Here is a 15587-nt window from a genome sequence, read left to right as displayed (position 1 = left end):
ACATTTACTATGTAATTGCACTAATCCTGACAACAAGATTAATATCCCCCTTTGTTTACGAGGAAGCTGGGAGGGTGTACTTCTCTTGAGGGCACACAGCTAGTAAGTAACAGAGCCGGAATTCCAAGCTGAGCACGTCCAGCTCTAAAACCTCAGCCGTGTCCAGTACACCCAGCAGTCGGACTCACAGCCTAATTCCCTCCCATGCCAGCCGTACTAAACAAGTCCTTTCTTTGCCGCTTTGATATATTCATTTGTAGTCAGTTAAACCGGTTTTTAGGCAGACTTTCTTAATGGATGTTAATGCTTCTGTGCTAGAACTAGCTTTCTCTCCAGAATACCCAGGAACATTTCAAAGTCACACTGAGCAGTAACAAATTACATTTTCCTCAACAAATTTCTTAGCTGTCATAAAATGATTATGGATGTTGCCTGCGTAGGTTAGTGTTTCTGTCCTGGCTGTGAGCCGTAGTGCAGGAAAACATCAAAGTTTTGTGGGTGACAAAGAATCACCTCTGATCTTGACTTCAAAGACAACCAAACAAAAACCTTGCCAGCAACACCTTTGAGATTAATGTCAATCAAGTTTTTCTGCAACTTGTTGATACAAGTATGCACATTACAATGAATGAAGCATGTTAGGAAACTATAAACCTCCTCTAAAATGGCAGTAAAAATACCTACAGGACACACACAGTTTTTTTCTGATGTATTATAAGAGAATTTAACAAATGGACACTTTTTACCCCTTAGCCCTGATTCTCCAGCACCAATTTTAAAAGGGTGTCAACAAAGCTCCATCACCAAGAGGGATGGTGCTCTTTCTAAGCCATGAATCCAAGCACCTGACATCTTCTCTACTGTGTGCAGTTTTCCTTTCTGTCCTGCTCTCCTGAGTATGCTGAGTTTCTCAAAGCCTTTTGATCTGGGTCTGGGGCTTACTTGAAATTCTCAATTCTACCTCCACCTCTTCTGGAACGTGGCAATCTGAGGAAAGACACCTTGCTCCTGGTACACTTCCCAGGCTGGCTCAATGCCTCATGTTGGTGTCCCACGGCGCCCAGGGCAACCTCGACCACATCATTTACTGTACGGCATCATCTTTGAGCTCTTAGACAGCCAGGACCATGTTTGGACCATCTTTGTATCCCAGACAAAGCCCGGTGCCCAACACAGCGTGGGTGCTCAGTGCCTGTTGTCCAGTTAAGTGCACAAATGGAAGTACAGACCACCCTTCACACATACAGTTGAAAATGAGTGTCCCCAGGAGTCTGGGAAAGGACAGCAAGAATGGTGGGGACAGGTCAACTGGAACAAGGATGGGCAATGGGAGTATGTGATGTGGAAAGGTCCAGGGAGTCAGAGGAAGTACAGTTACTAGAAAGGAGTGCATTAGGCACAAGCTAAAGGTGACAGAGATGATAATACAGCCATTATGGGGCCTGGGCTAGAGCTTCAGGCCCCAGAGGACTGACATTATTTTCCATGTAATCAGTGTCCAGATGGACTCTTTTTTAACTCTTCCCATCCAGAAGGGTTTGGCTGGGATTTTGTATTTATTTATTATGTGTTTATGTGAGGTCCAGGCTAATGCGGCAGCGCCCTCATTTGTGGGACAAATGCTGAACAGCTTCCTCAGCTCTGCACACCCACGTCCTCGATGATGAGTCCGCCCCAACAGGAGCTTGATAACACCCCCAGACTGGGAAAGATACTATGCTATTGGAGTTGGACTCAGGGCATTATGAGACACCTTAGAATGGTTTTTAAACATTTTCAATCAAAATACCCTGAATTTAATAATTCATTAGTCAACAAACGTGTGTAAAGTTTCAATGACATGTTAGCTATTATGCTAGATCCAAGGATAATAATCACAGTCTTAATTAAAATAACAGTAGCAATGCTCAAATGTAAAAACATTACACTTTTCACATCACTGTGCTTCTACAGCCACAGAAGAATGTGAGCAAGAGCAAAAGACAGAAAATGTGTTATTTCCAATTTCATCTCAATTCCAGCATAGATTAAAAGGGCACTTTCTCCTCTGAGTTACTGATATGAGGTGAGAGTTGATTGGGGAGAATTTTATGAATAGAGCTTATTTTCATTTTTTATGTAAAATTCATGCCAGAGTCCAAATAACAAACACTAATATCCACACAGCCAAAAGCACAAAGCAAATAGATGGACTCAATTGCAGAACATTAGCTCTTGCAGGTCAGCCAGGCTCAGAGGCATGGATGTAGAGAGAGGCTGCCACTCCCTGGCTCAGGTCCTTCTTCATCAATGAGAGAAGCAGCTCCTTTGTCCCTCACGACAGCCAGGCACGTTCTCCTACTGGAAATACCTCTACCTGGAATCTATAGGAGTGGGAACTCGAGCTCTTCCCACTAACCATCTCAGTATTTTGAAGTAATTGATTTCATTCCTTGTGATTCTGACCTAGATTTTGTCTTTCAAAAACTTTTGTCTTTCAAATTTTGTCTTTCAAAAAATCACATGTGTGTCTGACCTCATGGCTGCGGTATGAACTGCCCCCTCCCACAGTGTGTAGACCAGTAACAGTCGCCTAGGATGGACACAGAGTCTTCTGACCAGGCAGAGCTCTGCAAAATCCCCAAGGATAGGAGTGTTTTCTTACTTCTTGTACCATTAACCCCAGGCCCACAGCATCAGTATTGAAATTGATGGAAAGATCTCATAGTGGTCAGCAATCACTCTAAAGCATATTATTACAAACTTCTCAACTGGTAAACTCATGTGGATGCCAATCCTGACATACAAACTTACTTTTTAAAAAATTTTTTATTTAAATTTAATTAATTAACACATAATGTATTATTTGCTTCGGGGATACACCTCTGTGATTCATCAGTCTTATATAATACCCAGTGCTCATTACAACCCCAATGTCCATCACCCAGTTACCCCATCCCCCAACCCCTCCCCTCCAGCAATGCTGTTTGTTTCCTATGATTAAGAGTCTCTTATGATTTGTCTCCCTCTTTGGTTTCATCTTGTTTCATTTTTTCCTCTCTTCCCCTATGATCCTCTGTTTTGATTCTTAATTTCCACAAGTCAGTGAGATTATATGATAATTGTCTTTCTCTGATTGACTTATTTTGCTTAGCATAATATCCTCTAGTTCCATCCATATCATTGCAAATGGCAAGATTTCTTTTTTTGATGGCTAAATAGTATTCCATTGTGTATATATACCATCTCTTCTTTATCCATTCATCTGTTGATGGACATCTGGGCTCTTCCCATAGTTTGGCTATTGTGGACATTGCTGCTGTGAACCCTGGGCTGCAGGTGCCTCTTCAGATCACTACATTTGTATCTTTGGGGTAAATATCCAGTAGTGCAATTGCTGGGTCATAGGGTACCTCTATTTTCAACTTCTTGAGGAACCTCCATACTATTTTCCAGAGTGGCTGTACCAGCTTGCATTCCTACCAATAGTGTAGGAGGGTTCCCCTTTCTCTGCATCCTCACCAACATCTGTTGTTTCCTGAGTGGTTAATTTTTGCCATTCTGACTGGTGTGAGGTGGTATCTCATTGTGGTTTTGATTTGTATTTCCCTGATGCCGAGGGACGTTGAGCATTTTTTCATGTGTCTGTTGGCCATTTGGCTGTCTTCTTTGGAGAAATGTCTGTTCATGTCTTCTGACCATTTCTTGATTGGATTATTTGTTCCTTGGGTGTTGAGTTTGATAAGTTCTTTATAGATTTTAGATACTAGCCTTTATCTGATATGTCATTTGCAAATATCTTCTCCCATTCTGTCAGTTGTCTTTTGGTTTTGTCAACTGTTGTGTGCAAAAGTTTTTATCTTGATAAAGTCCCAATAGTTCATTTTTGCCCTTGCTTCCCTTGCATTTGGAGACATGTCTAGCAAGAAGTTGCTGTGGCTGAGGTCGAAGAGATTGCTACCTGTGTTCTCCTCGAGGATTGTGATGGATTCCTGTCTCACATTAAAGTCTTTCATCCATTTTGAGTCTATTTTTATGTATGAAAACCATCCCTTTAAATAGTGGAAGCAGAATGGTGTGGTACAAAGAGCTGGAGACAAAGGGTGTTGGCTCCATTCTGCAACTCTTCATTTGGCAAGCCAGTTAGCCTCTCCAAATACCCATTTAACCATCTCTAGAAGATATACATGATTAGAATATCAATTGCACAGGATTGTTGACAAGATTAAATGAGATGTTATATGTAATAAGCATTGAAAAGTTGTAAAGTGGACAGAAATGATTTTTTATTGTTGTCGATGGTTCAGAGTAAATGCCAATTGTGCACTAGATGTCTATTTATGACATATGAAAACTGAAAATATGAAAGAAATTTATACAAATACATGTTTTGTTTTGTTTGCCTTTTGTTCTCCTTGAGGATTTTGATGGATTCCTGTTTCACATCCCTTTTGAGTCTATTTTTTGTGTATGGTGTAAGGAAATGGTCCAGTTTCATTCTTCTGCATGTGGCTGCCCAATTTTCCCAGCACCATTTGTTGAAGAGACTATCTTTTTTCCATTGGATATTCCTTCCTGCTTTGTCGAAGATTAGTTGACCATAGAGTTGAGGGTCCATTTCTGGGTTCTCTCTTCTGTTCCATTGATCTATGTGTCTGTTCTTGGGCCAGTACCATACTGTCTTGATGATGACAGCTTTGTAATAGAACTTGAAGTCTGGAATTGTGATGCTGCCAGCTTTGGTTTTCTTTTTCAATATTCCTTTGGCCATTCAGGGTCTTTTCTTGTTCTATACAAATCTTAGGATTGTTTGTTCCAGCTCTGTGAAAAAAGCTGCATTGAATGTGTAGATTGTTCTAGGTAGCATAGACATTTTAACAGTATTTGTTCTTCCAATCCATGAGCATGGAATGTTTTTCCATTTATTTCTGTCTTCCTCAATTTCTTTCATGAGTGTTCTATAGCTTTCTGAGTACAGATCCTTTGCCTCTTGGGTTAGGTTTATTCCTAGGGATCTTATGGTTTTGGGTGCAGTTGTAAATGGGATCAACTCCTTAATTTCTCTTTTTTCTGTCTCATTGTTAGTGCATAGAAATGCAACTGATATCTGTGCATTGATTTTATATCCTCCCAGGATATAAACAGGAATTGCTGAATTCCTGTATGAGTTCTAGCAATTTTGGGGAGGGGTCTTTTGGGTTTTCCACATAGAGCATCACATCATCTGCAAAGAGTGAGAGTTTGACTTGTTCTTTGTTGAATCAGATGCCTTTTATTTCTTTTTGCTGTCTGACTGCTGAGGCTAGGACTTCTAGTACTATGTTGAACAACAGTGGTGATAATGAACATCCCTGCCTTGTTCCTGATCTTAGGGGAAAAACACTCAGTTTTTCCCCAATAAGAATGATATTCATTGTGAGGTTTTTATATATGGCTTTTATGATATTGAGGTATGTTCCCTCTATCCTTTAATCAAGAAAGGATGCTGTACTTTGTCAAATGCTTTTTCTGCATCTATTAAGAGGATTGTATAGTTCTTGTCCTTTCTTTTATTAATGTAATGTATCACATTGATTGATTTGTGGATGTTGAACCACCCTTGCAGCACAGGAATAAATCCCACTTGGTCGTGGTGAATAATCCTTTTGATGTACTGTTGGATCCTATTGGCTAGTGTCTTGGTGAGAATTTTGGCATCCATGTTCATCAAGGATATTGGTCTGTAATTCTTTTTGATGCAGTCTTTGTCTGATTTTGGGATCAAGATAATGCTGGCCTCATAGAATGAGTTTGGAAGTTTTCTTTCCACTTCTATATTTTGAAACAACTTCAGAAGAATAGGTATTAATTCTTCTTTAATTATTTGGTCAAATTCCCCTCGGAAGCCATCTGGCCCTGGACTCTTGTTTGTTGAGAGATTTATGATTACTGCTTCAATTTCCTTGCTGGTTATGGGTCTGTTCAGGTTTTCTACTTCTTCCTGTTTAAGTTTTGATAGTTTTTTTTTTTTTTTTGAGATTTTATTTATTTATTTGACAGAGAAAGAGAGACAACACAAGCAGGGGGAAAGGCAGAGGGAGAGGGAGAAGCAGACCTCCCACTGAGCAGGGTGCCAGATGTGGGGCTCGATCCCAGGACCCTGGGATTATGACCTGAGCTGAAGGCAGATGCTTAACTGATTGAACCACCCAGGAGCCCAGTTTTGGTAGTTTATACATCTCTAGGAATGCATCCATTTCTTCCAGATTGCCTAATTTGTTGGCATACTGTTGCTCATAATATGTTCTTATAATTGTATTTCTTTAGTGTTGGTTGTGATCTCTTCTCTTGCATTCATGATTTTATTTATTTGGATCCTTTCTCTTTTCTTTTTGATAAATTCTGCCACGGGTTTATCAATCTTATTAATTCTTCCAAAGAACCAGTTCCTTGTTTCATTGATCTGTTCTACTGTTCTTTTGGTTTCTATTTCATTGATTTCTGTACTTTCATTGATTTTGAGTACAGTTGTATATTTGAGACCTTTCTTGTTTCTTAGGACCGCCTTTCCTGCATCCCAAAGGTTTTCAACAGTTGTGTTTTCATTTTCATTTGTTTCCATGAATTTTTTTTAATTCTTCTTTATTATCCTGGTTGACCATTCATTCTTTAGTAGGATGCTCTTTAGCTTCCATGTATTTGAGTTCTTCCAAATTTCCTCTTATGATTAAGTTCAGTTTTCAGAGCATTGTGGTCTGAAAATATGCAGGGAATGATCCCAATCTTTTGGTACTGGTTGAGACCTCATTTGTGACCCAGTATGTGAGTCTATTCTGGAGAATGTTCCATGTGCACTCAAGAAGACTGTGTATTCTATTGCTTTAGGATGGAATGTTCTTTTTTCTTTTTTAAGATTTTATTTATTTATTTTTGCGAGAGAGAGAGAGAGAGAGAGAGCATGCACGTGCATGCACAAGAGAGAGAGAGCTCAAGCGGGGGGAGAGGGGCAGAGGGAGAAGCAAACTCCCTGCTGGGCAGGGAGCCCAATGCGGGACTCCATCCCAGGACCCTGGGATCATGACCTGAGCTGAAGGCAGTTGCTTAACCAACTGAGCGACCTAGGCACCCCTAGGATGGAATGTTCTTGATTATATCTGTGAAGTCCATCTGGTAAAGTGTGTCATTCAAAGCCCTTGTTTCCTTTGTTGATCTTCTGCTTAGATGATCTGTCCATTGCAGTGAGTGGGGTGTTAAAGTCTCCTACTATTATTGTATATTATCAATGTGTTTCTTTAATTTTATTATTAATTGGTTTATATAATTGGCTGTTCCCATGTTAGGGGCATTAATATTTACAATTGTTAGATCTTCTTGTTGGATAGACCCTTTAATTATGATATAGTGTCCTTCCTCATCTCTTATTACAGTCTTCGGTTAAAAATCTAATTTGTATCACATAATGATTGCCACCCCAGCTTTCTTTTGATGTCCATTAGCATGATAAATGGTTTTCCACCCCCTCACTTTCAATGTGGAGGTGTCTTTGGGTCTAAAATGATTCTTTTTTTTAAAGATTTTTAAATTTTATTTATTTGACAGAGAGAGAGACAGCAAGACACAAGCAGGAGGAGTGGGAAAGGGAGAAGCAGGTTTCCCACCAAGCAGGGAGCCTGATGCGGGGCTTGATCCCAGGACCCTGGGATCATGACCTTAGCCGAAGGCAGATGCTTAATGACTGAGCCACCCAGCCACCCCTAAAATGATTCTTTTGCAGACAGCATATCAATGGGTCTTGCTTTTTTATCCAATCTGATACCTTGTGCTTTTGATTGAGACATTTAACCCATTTACATTCAGAGTAACTATTGAAAGATATGAATTTAGTGCCATTGTATTACTGTAAAGTCACTGTTTCTGTATATTGTCTCTGTTCTTTTCTGGTCTGTTACTTTTGGGCTCTCTCTTCACTTAAAGGATCCCCTTTAATATTTCTTGCAGGGTTGGTTTAGTGATCACAAATTCTTTTAGTTTCTATTTGTCCTGGAAGGTTTTTGTCTCTCCTTCTATTCTGAATGACAGCCTTGCTGGGTAAACTATTCTTGGCTGCATATTTTTCTCATTTAGCACCCTGAATATATCATGCCAGTCCTTTCTGGCCTGTCAGGTCTCTGTGGATAGGTGTGCTGCCAATCTCACATTTCTACCCTTGTAGGTTACAGACCTTTTGTCCCGAGCTGCTTTCAGGATTTTCTCTTTGTCTATGAGATCACTATTATATGTCGAGGTGTTAGCCTATTTTTATTGATTTTGAGGAGGGTTCTCTATGCCTCCTGGACTTGAATGCCTATTTCCTTTCCCAGATTAGAGATGTTCCCTGATATAATTTGCTCCAATATACCTTCTGCCTCTCTCTCTCTCTCCTCTTCTTCTGGGATCCCAATTATTCTAATATTGTTTCATCTTATGGTATCACTTATCTCTTGAATTCTCCCCCTCATGATCCAGTAGTTGTTTATCTCTCTTTTTCTCAGCTTCTGTATTCTCCATCACTTGATCTTCTATATCATTAATTCTGTTTTCTGCCTCATGTATCCTAGCAGTTAGAGCTTCCATTTTTTATTGCATCTCACTAATAGCCTTTTTTATTTTGACTTGATTAGATTTCAGTCCTTTTATTTCTCCAGAAAGAGATTCTCTAGTGTCTTCTATGCTTTTTTCAAGCCCAGCTGGTATCTTTATAATCGTTATTCTGAACTCTAGTTCTGACATCTTACTTATGTCCATACTGATTAGGTCCCTGGCAGTTGGTACTGCCTCTTGTTCTCTTTTTTGACGTGAGTTTTTCCAACTTGTCATTCGGTCCAGAAAAGAATAGATGAACAAGAGAACAAAATACTAAAATGGCAACAATGACCCCGGAGAAATATACACTAAACAAATCAGAAGAGGCCCAAAACAGAAATAAATAAATAAATAAATAAATAAATAAATAAATAAATAGAGAGAGAGAGAGAGAGAGAGAGCGAGTATAACCAGACAGGTGAACAGAACAGAGCAATACACTATATCCTGGGTGTATTTTGGTCTGTTTGTTAGAAGAAACTACATCCAAAAATTGTAAAGAAAGAAAAACTTATATATATACAAAAACAAAATTAATTCCATTGAAAGGATAGAATGTAACTGTGAAGATGAAAATTAAAAAAGACTTTAACAAAGAAAGGAAAGAAGAAGAATAAGAAAAAAAGAGAGAGAGAGAGTGAGAGAATATGATCAAACAGGTGAAGAGCACAGAGCAATACACTAGACTCTGGGTGTACTTTGGTCTGTTTGTTAGAAGAAACTGCATCCCAAAACTGTAAAGAAAGAAAAACTTATATAAGTTTTATATGATGAAAATAAAGAGTGCAATTTTAGTATATATATATATATATATAATTAATTTAAATACAACAAAAGGATATAATGTAAGTGTAAAAATTAAAAATTTAAAAGATTTTTTAAAAAATTGATAAAATAAGAAATTGGTTGAAAAAGGAAAGAGAAAAAATTAAAATTGAAAAAACTAAAGAATCGTGGGGAAAAAACAATGAATTCTATATACCAATTTCCCCCTAGCTCTGGAGTTGTTCAGTTCTGTGTGACCCAGTAAATTTGGTCTTGGCCAGATGTTCTTGCTTATTTTCTGGGGAAGGGACCTGTTGCTCTGATTCTCAAGTGTCTTTGCCTGTTCAGAACTGTACCGCCCTTGCCAGGGGGCCAGGCTAAGTAATCTGCTCCCCATTGCTCTATGTGGCTTTTGTTCCCTGAAGGCTTTCCCCACAGCTTTAGAGGATGAGAATGAAAATGGTGGCCTCCCAAACTCTGGCATAAGCTCGGGGCCCCACTCCTCAGTGAGCCCTCAGAGAAAAGCAGTCAATCACTCCTGTCTCCCTGGTCTCCATCAGCACTCCGTGCTCACCCAGCCTGTGACCAAGCATTTGTATATCAAGCACACAACCCCATTTCAAGTCTCCAAAGCCACTCCTGACAGGTGAGGAAGCAGGGGTCTCCCCAGTTCTGCTGCTTGCTGGGCCCCTGCTCAGAGAGTGGTTGCCTTACCACCCCACGGTTTGCAGTATATGGCAACCCTGAGCTGGGAGCCCACTCCTGGTCTCACTGATTGCTGCTGGCTTCCTGGCTCTGATGTCTGGGAGCTCTGCCACACTCAGGCACCCTGGAGGATCCTGAGGCCACATCGTCCCACCTAGGATTCCACCCCCACTTAGCCACCTGCGCACCTTTCAGACAGGGACATCCCTCACCAGAGCAGACTTCTAAAAGTTCTGATTTTGTGCTCCATTGCTCTATCACTTTCTGGTGCCAGCTTACAGAGGCTCCCTCCCCCACCCTTTATCTTCCCATAGATCACCTGGGATTCACTTCTCTGCACCTCCTACCTCGCAGAAAGAGGTTGCTTGTCTATTTGTAGAGTTGCAGCTATTCTTTTCTTAGGTCTCCAGTTGAGTTTGCAGGTGTTTAGAATGATTTGATAGCTATCTAGCTAAATTCCTGGGACCAGATGAAACTAGGGTCCCCTACTCCTCCACCACCTTGGACCAATCCCTATCTTAATGAAAATAAAGAGTGCAATTTTGAAAAAACAAATAGACCTCCGTTTACAAGGCAACTCTTTCACTTCCTTTCTACTGTTTTGATTATCACTTGCAAGATTTATCTTATTCTTGTTTTGTTTAAATTTGGAAACTGAAATGTTGAAGAGCAGCTGATAAAGCACATATTCCAGACTTGAAAGTTTTAGCTTAGTATCAACTCTTCAGGAAAAGAAAAAGCTAGCAGATTTTCATTTTTCATGAAAATATGGCAATAAAAATACATTTGCAGTTACAAAACAGGTCAAGGTCATTTGCGGCGCTCATTAATTCTGCCACTCCTGTGAAAAATGCTAAAAGCAATGCCTACATTTTGCAAATGGAAAAAAGTTAACAGGTTTCATCTTGCACTGGGTATAAGAGCAAAGCCTGTGGAAGAGCCAGAAATAGAACCTGAATGCATTCATGTTCCATTTTTGATATAGAACAGGACTCAACTCAAGCAGTCTCATTAAAATTGTGCTACAGAAGAAGCAGGTCTACCTCTTCACTCAATTTTCCTTAATATAATTAAATGGTTCATTTTGGCTGTGCTTTCAACTGGATACCTTATGCTAATTCATTTAACCGACCAACCAAATATCATTTACACGGTAATTGCATAGAATACACTGGATGCTAAGCGTAATAGGTAGTTTGTAATCATTTTAAAGAATTCTTTTAAGAAAAAGCAATATTTGAAATCCAATACAATCAACCATTAGAGGATAGCAAGCACTGTTGCTTAAGGTCAGCTGGTCAACATTCAACTTCTAATATGGCTGCCTTAATATAATTCTGGGTTTTAAAGGGTTCAAAATTAAATCCCACAATCACTGTGAAGGAAAAGCACCTTCAAAGTTGCAGAAATCGAGAATTCCGTGCTGCCATCCTGTGTCCACCATCTGGACACTGCAGCTATGATTTCAATTTCCTTCCCTAAGTCTGTGCATTTATGCACAAGTGTTGGGGTGGAACTTGAGTCAGTGCTGCTATGGTGTTTCAATGCGCTTAGAAACCCTATTACGTCCACCAGCCATCTATACTACTGGACTGGGAATAGAATAGTTCTCACAAAATCTTAGCAATATGTGGATCCTCAGGAGCAAAATGAGCAATTTCATCATGCCTACTGGACCCAGTGGGTAGCTGAAAGGATTAAATGAGATCATCTATGCAGAGCGATGTAAGCACAGAGCAGGTAGTAAGTGATCAATAAAGGTTAGCGCTTTATATCTTTGACACACTGGCCTGACACATGCCAGCCTTGCAAACAGCAACATTTTATTGGCATGCGTTTATATAACACATTATCAGTAAGCATCATTTATGGGCTTGTTTAACATGGTCTTCAAGGCCCGGCATGGTCTGGCAGTGACCAGCATCTCCCGCCACGTCCCCCACTGCAGCCCACTCTATATCATGCCTTATCCTCTCTTCATTCCCCACCCCTTGGCTTTTTATGCAGAAGTCACAGCAGCCTTCCTGCATTTCCATGAAAGCACTGAGCTCCTTCCTAGAATACCCACTCTGCACACGCACTCCCTCCTCCATGGAACTATACCCCAGGGTGTTCTCCTTTGCCCCATAAACTCGTCTTCAGTTTTCTGCTTAATCAGAAAGCTGAGTCTTTGACTTCCATTGTAACGCTTAAGTGCTAATTTTGCATTTTTGATGTGATTCTTGTATTCATGTCTGTTTTACCCACTAGACTAAAGGTTCCCCCAGGGCAAGGTCCATGTTTTGGGATTTTTTTTCTCACTATCTATATCCCTCCAGGTCTACATTGTTTGGCATATGTTAGGTTGTCAATACATACAGATTCTATAAACGTATAAACATACCCCAGTAGGAGGCTATGACTCTCAAGGACTGAGCATTTCTCTTTTTCTGCTTTATTTCATAATCACTATTCCCCTCACCCTTGGCCTTCACTACACTATGAAAATATACATATTTTACTAGGTTAAAATAGCTTGGGAAAAATAAAATGTAAATTTCAGTTTAAAAAGAGAGGGAAGAAAAGAGATATCAATGAAATAAACACAGCTAGAAATGGGGCAGTGAGCCAACATTAGCGAGGAGCAGTATGAGTAGTAGTTAATCCACTGCTGCAGGCCCATTTCAGGGCTGGGAAGAAGGACTGGGAAGCTGAAGGGTTTAAAGACCCCTATCCCATCCCCACCACACTTAATTTTCTTCGTAAGTTTCCTCTTACTAGTGACTTCCACCAGAACTGTGCGCCCCAGGGCAATGGCCTTTGTCCATCTTGGCCTCCTCTGCATTATCAAATATGGACCAAAATAGGACCCTACCCATGTGCAGGGTGTCAACCAAGTATCACTCCTTAAAGAGCCTTTTATCATATTTAGTCATTTCTGCAGTGAAATATATTTCAGAAAAAGCCCACTACTAACAGTTATGTTGAGTTTTGTTTCTTTGTTTCTTAGAGGCAGAGGGGATGACTATTCACAGGAATGACTATTTGCTATCTTCAGTTTTTCAAGCTGTAATAAACACTTACGTTTTTCTCCTTAGCATAAGACATATTGGTTACTTACGTCTTGATTTTTCTTCTCCACTAGAATGCCAGACTAAGGCCTTTGTTTCAACCATTTGAGGATTAGAAAGTTACTCAATGTGAATAAAAATGTGGCATGGGAAAGAACAGCTCGGGATTTTAGGAGGCTGTATGACCCAGAGCTGTGGCCCAGGTGCTGAGCTGGGGAGAGGTAACAGCTAAAGCCTCCTCAGGAGAGTCCCCGAGGAAGGAACGTGGGCCTGCAGATCCAAGAGGGTGCCCTGAGGGACGCCATTATCCCGCCTGGTCCCTCAGGCTCCAAAAATGATGCCCTGCTCAACTGGACTAGTCTTCCCGCCAAAGCAAGAGCCAAAAGTCCTTGGAGCTGAGACCTTGGGGGCCAACGGCTGGCCCCGCCCCCTTCCACCCCCCTTCCCGACGATTGGCTGCTCTCCCCGCCGCCCCGCCCCTGCCTTCCCAAGGGTTGGCTGCTCGCCCCGCCCCCTCCTCCCGCCCCGCCCTCCCTCCGGGGGATTGGCCACCCTCCCAACCCACTTTGTAGCCCGGCGCAGCTGGCGGGGTCTCTGGGGTCGTGAACCTCTCTGTCTCGCCGATCTGGGCGGTGAGTGTGGCTTGGTTCTCAGGTCCCTAGTGGCGGGGAGGGCGCCCGGCCTGCGGGCCCGCCTGGGGCTGCGCTCGCCCCGCGTCCCCTCGAGCTTTGCCCGCCCGGAGCTCCGCTGCTCCCGGCGGCCAGAACGGAGGGGTAGAGCAGTCCTCGGAGGCCCGGGAGGGCGGGCGGCCCAGCTCGTCCCGGGGCCGCGCGAGGCACAGACGCCGCGCGGGGTCGCCCGGAGGCCTCCCCGCGCCCAGGCCCGGGCGCCCTGACAACCTCGCGCTTTGCTCCCGCAGGGCGCCGCCGCGGCTACTTTGTAGCGGGTTCGGGGCCGGCCCGCCTGCGGCTGCGGGACCCGGCCCGGCCCGACCCGGGGACCGGGGAGTCTGTCGCCGACGTGTGCGGGGCTGCAGCGGCCTGAGCTCTACGCGCAGGTAGGTCCCCGTCCTGGGGTGAAATGCGAGGACCCAGGCCTGGAGCACGTGGCCGGTGACGACCGGGGTTCCCACGTGTTCGGTTCTAAGGGCCCCAAATTGGCGGGCCTTTCCGATAGAGGGAATGCACGTTCCCGGGCTCCCCCCGCACAACAGCTGCTTCCGGTGGGTTTTCCGGAAAGCGCTGAGATCCGGGGGATATTGACGAGGGAGGCGTGCAGGGATCCTAGAGAGAGCCCTGTAAAAATCCCAAAAGGCCCTTTTCTGTGCCCTTTTGAGGTTGACATGGTGCCTTAAGAGGCTAACACAGAAGGGTAAAATAAGTCTCCACAAAACCCCGGGAGGAGATTGTAAAACTCCTCTTTGGATCCTGTCTGGAGTCACAGCTGAACCAGAGGAAAGTTTTCTTTCGGTTCAAGCACCCTCCTGATATTTTAACACGGCTCAGAGCACGAGTGATGAAATCAAACTTAACCTTAGCATTGATGGTACATTCAGTGAAAGTGTTGGCATTTGTCACTGAAGGCAGGAACAACGTACTAGAAAGACATAAAGACTATGAATTGAGAACATCTGAAGGCTGACAAAGGTCACAAAGCCTCTGGAGCCAGACTTCACTGGGTAGAAACAACCGATCCAGAATACTCGAAACTGACCCATTTTGAAATAGTTTTTGGTCACCCCATGCCTACTGACATCTCTAAACCTTCCATTCCTGGATTGGGTGAGCATATGGGGCCTTGAGTGAACAATTCAGTATGTTGACTAGTTATATATAAGAACTGTTGGAGCATATGATCAACAGGTGAAAAAACATGGTCTTCACTTACTAACAAGCCTTGCCATACCTTTCTACCAGGAGATGGAGTATACATCAAAGTTTTTAGAAGAAAATATGCATTATCAGCTCACTGGGAAAGGCTTTAGGAAATACTGTTAACCATCTACACTGTCATCAGAATAAAAATCTTCCAGGATTCACATAAGACATACCCATGCTAGATCCAGATCATCACCCCTATAACAATTAGAAGGCTGTCCCTATGAGTGACCTCAAATTGAGGATTTCCAGAGCCTACTCAGGCTCCAGAAGCAGATGACACCATGAAGTAGGCAGCTTTGTCCAAAATCTTGAATCAAGAATGTTGTCTTCATTTATTTTCCATTGAAGCCTTTCTCCTTGACCTGGAAAATTCTCTGACCTAGAGATCTTTTTTAAAAGACCCTTCCTCTTTTATTTACAGAAAGATTGGCTGGAGGTTGCTTGTCCTGACCTATCCTCCCTGTGTTCCTCCACTGTGGGCTCCCTTTCAAACAGTGTCTTACTTCAACTAACCCTTGGTGCTTTTTCAACAATTCTACCACAACCCCATTACCCACGCCCACCACTCTTCCAAACCCTGACACCTTAGCTATTTATCTGATTGCTG

The 15587-nt window shown here is 42.3% G+C and overlaps 1 non-coding gene across 1 annotated transcript; it reads left to right on the top strand.

Moving 5' to 3' along the window:
* The first annotated feature begins 14423 nt into the window (after window positions 1-14423).
* LOC116630358 lies at window positions 14424-14545 on the top strand. The gene has a single exon (XR_004298954.1). It is a non-coding gene; the product is annotated as a small nucleolar RNA SNORA26 (small nucleolar RNA).
* The last annotated feature ends 1042 nt before the right edge of the window (window positions 14546-15587 follow it).

The sequence above is a fragment of the Phoca vitulina genome, unplaced genomic scaffold (assembly GCF_004348235.1).
Source record: "Phoca vitulina isolate PV1807 unplaced genomic scaffold, GSC_HSeal_1.0 scaffold3, whole genome shotgun sequence".
NCBI classification, from domain to species: domain Eukaryota; kingdom Metazoa; phylum Chordata; class Mammalia; order Carnivora; family Phocidae; genus Phoca; species Phoca vitulina.
The sequence above is the reverse complement of the archived record's forward strand: the minus strand, read 5'-3'. Positions and strand labels throughout refer to the sequence as shown.